The following is a 9,243-nucleotide window of genomic DNA, read 5'->3' as shown; positions in this document are numbered from 1 at the left end:
TGATTTCTTTCAGATAAGTATTCTCATCAAACCCAAGAATTTCCATCAGAGCAGCAGTAAAATGTTCATTCCAAAAGGTGATAAAGGGAAGGTATGGAAACTATCCCACTGAAAATTTAGACTTAAGGAAAAAATGGGAATTGTGGAAAGAGTAAAGATCAGAAAGTTTGTCATGATAAATATAAGCACGAGATGACTATACAATAGTAATTTTAACATAAATAGATATAAAGATATATACAATCTCAGAAAACTTCTCAGTTTATGACAGTTTTGAGGAGAGTTTTGTGTGTCTTGAAAATGCATTTCCACTGAATTTTTGATAATATAACTTTCCTCTGAAAGGAAATTTAAAAAATGTATAATGGAATCTATTATATGCTAAAGTCAATAACAAGAAAAAATTGAGATGTTGTATTTTGTTAGATTTTCTTTCAAACATTTGTATGGAGAAGAAGAAAATATCAATAAATTACTAAGTAAGATCAGGTTTGTTTTACTTAATAAAAAGTCTGTTCTGCATTCAACAAACAGTTCTTCCTTGTGGAAAACATAAGTTTTAAATGATGTAGGAAGACCTGTACTTACTGATTGCTACTTAATCAAAAACCAGCCATAAATATTTGGTGAGAATTCTACATTTTTAATAAAACTTTCAGGACCTTTAGGCAATTCTCTACCATAAATAATTATGAGAGTATTTTCATTGGAGAAAAATGTAACAAATGCAGTGAAACTCACAAATATTTAATCCTTTTTTCAAATCCTGGAAAATATCAGTGCTTTTGTTTTACCAAGAAGCTTTACAAATGTAACAAATGCAAAAAAGCATTTCATCAGTGATCAAAATTTATCATTCCAAGAATCCATATTCAAGGAAAGAATTGCAAATATAAACAATGTTGAAGATCTTTAAATAAAATCACAAGCATTATTCAGTGCAAGAAAATTTATATGTGAAGAATTCCCTTCAAATTTAAGAAACCTGTTAAAGCATTTAAGGAATTCTCAACCATTTATCACAGTAGTGATAAACCCTATAGATGTGAAGATTGGGATGAAGTTTTTATCAAATGTCAGCACTTTCTAAACAGAAGATTCATTCTGGAGAAAAACCCTACAAAAGCACAGAGTGTGGGAAAACATCTATTCAATTTTCACACTTTACTCATCATCAGAGGGTTTATAATGATAAGAGACAACACCAGAGAGTTCATAGTGATGAGAGACCATATGACTGTAAGGAGGGTGGCAAAGGCTTTAAGTATAGTACAGCTCTTACTAGACACAAGAGGATTCATAGGAATGAGAGACCATACAAATGTAAGGATTGTGGCAAAAGTTTTAAGTCTAGTACAGTCCTTATTAGACATCAGAGGACTCATAGGGATAAGAGACCATAAGAATGTAAAGAGTGTGGCAAAGGCTTTAAGTATAGTACAGCCTGTAGCCAACACCAGAGGATTCATAGGGATGAGAGACCATATGAATGTAAGGAATGTGGCAAAGGTTTTAAGGGTAGTGCATTCTTTATTAGACACCAGAGGAGTCATAGTGATGATGGACCATACAAATGTACAGAATTCAGAAGAGATTTTAAATACATCTCAGTTCTTATTCAACATGGGAAGATTAATCCTGGAGAGAAGCCCTACAAATGTATAGAATGTGGGAAAGCATTTATGAGCATTTCATACCTTTCCCAACACCAGAGGATTCATAGTGATGAGAGACCATACAAATGTAAAGAATGTGAAGAGATTTTAAATATATGTCGATCCTTACTCAACACCAGAAGATTCACACTGGAGAGAAGCCCTACACATGTAAAGAAAGTGGAAAAGCATTTAATCACATCTCAAATCTTACTCAACATCAGAGGATTCATAGGGATGAGAGACCATATGAATGTAAGGAATGTGACAAAGGCTATAAGTATAGTACCACCCTTATTAGACACCAGAGGATTCATAGTGATCAGAGAGTATATAAACCTAAGAAATGAGGCAAAGCTTTCAAACTCATCTCAACTCTTACTCAACACCAGACTATTCATACTGGAGGGGAGCCCTAAAAATGTAAATAATGTGGAAAAACATTTATTCAAATCTCACACCTTATTCAATATCAGTGAATTCATTTTGATAGACTCTACAAATGTAAAAAATGTGGCAAAGACTTTAAGGATCATCCAAACCTTATTAAACATCACAAGGTTTATAGTGATGAGAGATCATACAAATGTATAGAATGTGACAAAGATTTTCACTTCAACACTTACTCAGTGCTAGAGAATTCATATTGTAGGTGAGTCATATGAATGTAAACAATGAGGTAAAGCTCTTAATGAAAGTTTATCTCTTATTAAGCACCAGAGAATTTACAATGGGGAGAACCCCTAGAAAGTCACAATGTCTTTGATTATTCTCCAATTCTTACTTGCTACCACAGGATTCATATGGAGAGAAGCTATACAAATGTAAAGAATATTGCAAAGCTTACAATTGAACCCAACTCTTACTCAACATTAGAGGATTCATCCTGGAGAAAGACCATAAAAGATAGGAATGTGGCAAAATCTCTAACAGTTCTTCGCCTCTTACTAGATTCTAGAGAATTCCTATGAAAGATTCTATAAATATGAAGAATGTGGCAGAACATTTAGTAATTGCTCACACATTATGAAACACCAGAGAATTCATTGAAGAGACAAACTCTACAATTATAATTTATCAAATCTTTATTGTAATTTCAAAGTATCTTCAACATCAGAACATTCTTTTCAGATTCTCATGCATGTTATAAATGCAGAAATCCCTCCTCAAAACTACATGCTTTTGGTAACAGCAAAATAGTTTCAATTGAGAGTCAATATTCACAAATGAGAAATATATGGCAAAAAATTTACACCATCTATCTTGATATGTATAACAATTATCAGTGAGAAATCCTATGAATATAGAAAATGTGACATTGCCTTTAACTGTTAATTAAAATGTTCTAGACATCATAAGTTTGTGTGATATAAATAAAGAAATCCTCCTATATCAATGTAGTGCAGATAGTTCATTTCTGAAATGCTGCTGATTTATTATAAGTCAAAATTACTAATATGTTCAGTCTTAAAAGTTGGAAAAACTATAATTTGCCAATCATTGTAGGAGAGGAAATGTCTCATCAATGATCATTTTTATTTTGTATTTTTCTGGTGATTTACAATGAAATTTGAAATGCTTTATTTGTTTCATGAATATATTTTATTAAACAAAAGTGAATGTTTCTCACATTTTAACAAAGTCATGTATTTAATCATTAAAATTTGTGGGTAACATAAAATAAAATAGTACCATTGGGTAAAGAGTGTATAAACATATCTCAGTTGTTTTAGGCAGTGTAATGATTTTCAAGTAATTTAGAGATAATTAGTCCTATAAATGATATTTTCACTATTTCTCCTTGTTGTAATCATATGTAAATTAAGGCAGCCAAAGACATAGACATATGAGAGTAAATCCAGACTTCTGTCCCTTGTAAATACTTAAAAGTTTTAGATACAGTATCTTTCCATCTGCCTGCCCTGTGTCAACAACACATTCACACATTGGTTTTGATTTAAAGTGACTTAAATATACAAGTGTTACAATCTCATGGTTGATTTTAGTAGTAAGAGAATCATGGGAGCATTAATAGTGTGCATGTATGTGTAAGAGAGAGAATATGTTCACTTACTTAACTGAAAGATAATTTCAATATTGTGCATGAGTTACAAATGTCTAAAAATATCTATTTTAGGTATACTGAATTTATATTTTTACAAAAAGTGTGATTCCTTCTTAAAATTCTCATTTCTTTTCTATCTTTTCTGCTTTTTTGTTTTCATGCAACACAATATATGACTTTAACTCATTTGAAGTTGATAAAACATTGCTATGTGACCTGTTTGGGTTCTTAAGAGTGGTTTTAATGACATTTAATGGTATTTAGTAATGAATGCAGTGCAGGAACCAGGAGTCCTGCAGGTGATTGACATGTGTCCATGGGAAAGGAGGAGAGTATGTCTGGAAATCCTGTCAGAATTCACCGAGGACCTAGTGGGGAAGCAGGGCCCATATGTCTGAATGTCACCTCAGGCTGTTCCTTTGGGGCCTCAGTTTCCCCCTTATACAATTAGGCAACAGAGGGAGGCTGATGTTGCCAGGGTGTAGCCTTCCTCAGTCCTTCCATCTCATGGGATTCTGTGGGCTTTCTGTGTATTCTGTGTATTCAGGTGGTTTGGGGCCCATGGGGTTTCTGGGAAGGGGCCTGGGGTATTGCCTTAGAGGATTTGTTTTCTGGGTGCAGCCATTGTCCTGGAATGTTCACAGAGACTTCTCATGATGCTGCTGTGTAGATAGACCTGCAGGTCCATAGATGGTAAGCATGTGGTGCAGCTGTGACTCACTGGAGCCTTGTCTGGATCCCAGTCTACCACACTCATCCAGGGGCAGGGACTTCATGGCACCTGAGCAGTGAGAGAAGCCTAGATGGAGAGGCAGATTGACCCTTGTCAGAAACAACCTTAGGAGACTCGCTACATCTGTAAAGCAGGACAAAGACAGACACATGCCTCTCCGGCTGTTGTGAAGCTAAGTCACAGCTTTGTGATCCTCTAAAAGGTAGTTTGTCATGGAAGGAGTAGGCAATCTGTGTTTGAACAGTGCTATTTAGTTTTATATATGGAAATCTAATGCCCTTGTATTTTAAAATAGAACTATTTTGTACAAGGCTCTGTACTGGGCAAAGAGGGCATAGGCATGAACAACAGTCAGGAGTCCCTGCTCCCATTCTGGTGGGGGGTGCTGTTCCCCTGGTCTGACCCAAGTTTCAGGCACTAAACAGACATGGAGTGCTCACCCCTTTAGACATCTGATCTAATGTCACCATCCACAGTAATGTTTCACCTGCCCAGTTATTCTAGAACACACCCCTCGTTATGTCATTTATCTGTCCCCAGTTCTTTCATACTTACAAGAGAAAGGCCTCCTTAGAAGCAGTCCCTTGCTAGCTTCTCCAGTTGTTTTTTGCCATCTCTCCTCAAGGTTTCAAGAACACCTTTCTCACCCCTATCAGAACATAACTCTTCCTTGATGTGGGTTTTTCCCTTGTTAGAATGGTCACTCCTGATTTGATGCTAGATGGTGACAGATTATTTTCTAGAGTCTATCAAAGTATGTGCCTATTTATTCATTGGCTTGGTTACTGGATGATATAGAAATATCTTCAAAGCTGCTGTTTTACAAACAGGCTTATTTTGTACATCTCTTAATAAAATTTATATAGAGAGTTAATTGTCCAGCTGTGGAAGGCAGATTTGACTCACTACCCAGTGTTCATTGTCATCATGGAGAAGGTGATGCAGATAGTAGATAGGTAGATAGACAGACAGAAAGCAGACAGTCACACAGGCAGGCAAAGAGATAGATAGATATTCATACATATTTTTTTCTCAAAATTTTATTCAAAAGTGGGGTAAGTGTCTCAATTTGGTCATGACCTCTTCTAGGGCTGTTGTTCCTGGGATGCTGCAGGAATATGTCCACTGAAGGCATTTTGTGTTCTTTGCTAGGCTTTGATTACTATAAACCTAAATATAGAGTATATGGGTGTGTAAATATATATCAGAGATGCCAGGAGTTGTTTTGCTTGTAATTTCCCATTGGGCATCTGTAGAATGTGGTGAAGAATCGGTGCTTTTTGTCAAAAGCAGTCTTTAAGTTCCATTGGTATGAGTAATACTCATGACCATTTAGCATAACTTGCCACCAAGGGCATGTGTATCAATAGAATATCATATAACATAATGACATGACTAGATAATGAGGATAAAAGTGGTTGAATATAATTCATTGATTTAGTTATTATTATAGATATTTTAGATACATAATCATATATGTAATTATATAATTTATATATTTATAATTTTATATCTGTATATGTACATACACAAACGTGTATGTTTATAATTTTGTCTCTGGAATTAGCAGCATGGGACATGGATTCAGGTTGAGGTAAGTGGGAAAACACCAGTGACAATTGTTGGATTTTTGACTTGAGCAACCTAGGGGCTTATTGATATCCAGTACTTCATGGGGCAGAAGACCATGTGAGGCAGAAAAAGGAGCACTGGTTTGGGGGAATGGTTTTCCAGTTGTTTGTGATGCTTACTAGGCCTGAAGGTGAAGGAAGAGGGCTGTAAAAATGATGGACATTTGGGAGGCAGGGGGATGTGCAAAAAATATTCTGATACTTAAGATGGCCTAGGGTGAGGGTGAAGATAGAAAAGTACAGAGAGCCTTACTCTGATCTAGGGACACACCTGTTTATTGATGGGGAAGAATAGTCTATCAAGGAGACAGAGAGCAAGAACATCCAATTAGGGAGATGGGACAATAATGGAAATGGAATGACCTGGATTTCTGGGAAGAGATGATTTTTAAAAGAATGGCAAGACCTCTGGTCCTGAAGACCACTCAGAAGTGAACCAGAGGGTGACCAAGGAGGGACCCTTAGGTTTGGTGCCCTAGAATAGAAGTTGGCACAGTGAAGGCAGCTGGTGGGGATTTTTCTGATTACAGATGATGTGATGAGGAGAGACCTAACCAGGTATTAATATTGGTGGGCCTGAGAAGTGGTGAGGCAGTCTTTCCAGAACGTGCTTGTTTGTGGCTTCAGAAATATCTGTTCTAGACTTCCGGGCGCGGGGCAATGGCGGCTCCCGGCTCGCAGGCAGCGGGTCCGGCCGCCCGCCCAGTCCCTATGGCCCGCGCTGCCGCTCTGCTGAGTCGAGGGTGCGGCTGCGCTTGACCTGGAGTCAAATCCTGAAGGAATTGGATGAGTATTATGAGAAGTTTAAAGGAGAGACAGATGGTGCCCAAAACGCCGAGTGTTACACTGCATCCAGAGAGCCCTTTCCGGAGCCAGGAGCTGGGCCATGGGAAGATTCAGATCGTGAGTCAGATGGTGGAGCTGGTGGAGACCCGGAGCAGACAAGTGGACAGTCACGTGGAACTCTTCGAGGCTCATCAGGAGATCAGCGACACCACTGGCAACAGCGGCAAAGCTGGCCAAGAGAAGGCAAAGAATGAGACGATCGCGCAGGCAGGAAAGCCCAATAACAAGCGCTCCCGGCGGCAGCGCAACAATGAGAACCGCGAGAACGCGTCTAATAATCACGACCATGATGACATCACCTCAGGAACACCCAAGGAGAAGAAAGCAAAGACCTCCAAGAAGAAAAAACGCTCCAAGGCCAAAGCAGAGAGGGAAGCGTCCCCTGCAGACCTTCCCATCGACCCAAACGAGCCCACGTACTGTCTGTGCAATCAGGTCTCCTATGGAGAAATGATAGGTTGCGACAATGACGAGTGCCCCATCGAGTGGCTCCACTTCTCGTGTGTGGGACTCAATCATAAACCAAAGGGCAAGTGGTACTGTCCCAAGTGTCGGGGGGAAAATGAGAAAACGATGGACAAAGCATTGGAGAAGTCCAAAAAAGAGAGAGCCTATAACAGGTAGTTTGTGGACATTCACTAGTAGTGAGGAGAACAGAATCAGCCAGTGTCTTTATTACATTGCCGCCTGCGCTGAGGTGTGAGGATGGTCAAATGTATATTTTCAAGGAATGTTGGAAAAGGCGCGTCCCCTTCATGGGGATGGCAGTGAGTCTCCTGGCCTTTTGTTTTCACTGGTACACATGTGTAAGAAGACAGTGGTCTGTGGATCAACGTTTTAGGAACTACAAATATAGGTTTGAATTAAACACTTAAAAAAAAAAAAAGAAATATCTGTTCTATTACCATGTTTGCCACCTATACACTAGAGTTGATTTTTTTTTAAATATGGAAGCACAATCATGATTACTGGTGACTGGGAAGGGTGTTGGGGCAGGTGATGGGGAGGGAGTGAAAGACACATCATTAGAAATGTTCACTGCTTACCATGCATTTGGAAATATCACAGTCAATCCCATTAACATGTGCAATTAATATGTATTTATTCAAAACACATAGAACTAGTCATTCTGTTTGATCACTGAGAGGCATGACCTCAAAAGTGGGGGAGGGAGATTATATTCTTCTGGTTTGCTTCCTGCTTTGTGAAAATGGTCATCATCAGTCACTTGTGAGGAGAACTGTATCTCAGTCTTGTCTTATTTATCATGGTATTCACAATAATGGCAAATACTGGCCACACATTTTGTAGCATGTGCCTTCCATGTTTTTTTGTGGTATTTGTGTGTGAGAGTGTGTGTGTGTGTTTTCAGACTGGTGATTAAATAATTTAGTAAGAAATAGGACAGAGATAAAATGTTTTCTTGTCACAGCATGACAGAGTTAAACGATGTTCACTGAAATCCTTGAGATGTTACCATCCATCCATGATCACGGTTGTTTGTGCCAGGCTCATCATTGGGAAGTTACTGCTTTCCCCTTCATCCATGTAGGATAAAGGAATCAGCACACCCTGAAAATGAGAAGAGTAACAAGCTCCACCTGCTGGTGGGGATGCTGTCCACCTGCATGGTTTTAAACTCTTCTGTAAGGATATCTGTTCGTTCCCTTTACTTATTATCTAGGGAAGTAATTATTCATGTTAGTAAACATTCATTTTTTCTTTAGATCATATTTTATTATTAAAGCTATTTATTTTCCTACTCATATTCTTACAGCTTTAGCTCATTGAAGATCTTGTACCTTTGTTCCTAAGTCCTTTGTTATCTGTCCATAATTGAGTTTACTCATCCTCCTCCCCTCCTCCTCTTCTCCTTCACCCCTTCTACTTCTCGTCCTCCTTCTGGTTTGCTCCCTGCCTGTGAAAATGGTCATTGTCAGTCACCTGTGAGGAGAACTGTATGTCAGTCTTTTCTTATTAATCATGGTTTTCCTTCTTCTTCCTCTTCCATTTTCTCCTCTTTCTCCTCCTCCTCTTCCTTTTTCTTCTTCTTAGTCTTCCAGGCTCAATTTTCATTTACATTATGAGATCCCAGGATCAGCCATTTTTGGAAGGAAATAGACTCCTTTTCATGGGTAGTTATTAGGGTCAGCTATGTAATTTTTCAGGCCCAAGGCTAAATGAAAAGAGAGGCCTTGATCAAATAGCAGGTAACCTGTGACATTAACATCATGCAACAGTAATCTGTTTCTTTCTCTGTGTTCAAGTCATGTGTCTTGTGCACTTTGTCCTGTAGTGTCCTTTTCATTACCT

At 38.3% G+C, this 9,243-nt stretch overlaps 1 pseudogene across 1 annotated transcript; it reads left to right on the top strand.

Moving 5' to 3' along the window:
- The first annotated feature begins 6,733 nt into the window (after window positions 1–6,733).
- Window positions 6,734–7,804, top strand: LOC306650350 (inhibitor of growth protein 1-like; annotated as a pseudogene). Its single transcript has one exon. The product of its transcript is annotated as an inhibitor of growth protein 1-like (transcript).
- Window positions 7,805–9,243: the final 1,439 nt, after the last annotated feature.

This window comes from Sciurus vulgaris (assembly GCF_902686455.1).
Source record: "Sciurus vulgaris genome assembly, chromosome: 19".
Taxonomy (NCBI): Eukaryota; Metazoa; Chordata; class Mammalia; order Rodentia; family Sciuridae; genus Sciurus; species Sciurus vulgaris.
The sequence above is the reverse complement of the archived record's forward strand: the minus strand, read 5'-3'. Positions and strand labels throughout refer to the sequence as shown.